A 1,043-nucleotide genomic window follows, 5' to 3' on the forward strand; every position below is an offset into this window, starting at 1 on the left:
GCCTGATGGGCTACAGTCCATGGGGTCGCTAAGAGTCGGACACGACTGAAGTGACTGAGCATGCATTCACTCTATGTTATTCTCCTAAAACCTGAGAAGAACTCTATGAAAGGTTTAGGGATTAAAATAAATTCTCAGGGAAATAAGCTTTCAGGTTTTATCTCATAAGTCTCTCACCATTTTGGCCTTCAACAATAAACCACTCATAAAAATAATATGTTTATTCATTCAAATGTTAGAAACCATCAAACCTGCTTTACCTCTATTTATCAAGGGATTCTTCCCTCTCTTTTTAAGAGTCTTTGTGTACAACTACCCTCAGTCATCAAGACTCACAGAAAGGCATTCTACCTCAGATTAATGACTTTCCTCAAAACTTTTGCTATTGATCTATTTCTTCCATCATTAAGTTAAGTATACAGTAAGCACATCCTTATTGTTCCAGCCACTCCCCTATCCCACAAAGGTTCATTTACAACTAAATACTATTCAGAATACCCTTTACTGTACCTTTCCTATTTTGTTTCTTAAACTGACAGTGTAAAAAGTCATATTTTTAATTAATTTTTTATTGGCGTATGGTTGAACTTCTGGATGGAGCAGAAGGTCCAGGGATAAAGTAAGCTGGCAGACATGTGATGAACAGCTGACTTCTGTCCACCCAGCACCTGCATCCCCGGCACTTTTTAGGATGATGTTTGACTATCCATCACTAGCCCCCACCTCCTTAAACACAGCGATGAGCATGTGACCCAAGGTAGACCAATTCAACTCCCTCTTCTAGGAATCTTACCCAAGTGGAGACACGTAAGTGCCGAAGGAAATGGGAGTTGTGCAAATCAATGACACACTCTGCAAATGTGGTTCATGAGTCCCCATTCAGAAGCTCCTCTGGTTTCTCTCCTCCTAGTCCCTCGCATTGGGCTGCACTGGGAACATGGTGAGAGCAAAGGGTACCTCACTCAGGCCCGAGTCATCAGAACTGGAGCTTGAAGGAGACTGCGTCACAAGGAGGAGCTGCCCAGTTATCAGAAGTGGGACCT

Source organism: Bison bison, unplaced genomic scaffold, assembly GCF_000754665.1.
Source record: "Bison bison bison isolate TAMUID 2011002044 unplaced genomic scaffold, Bison_UMD1.0 scf7180017864378, whole genome shotgun sequence".
NCBI lineage: Eukaryota > Metazoa > Chordata > Mammalia > Artiodactyla > Bovidae > Bison > Bison bison.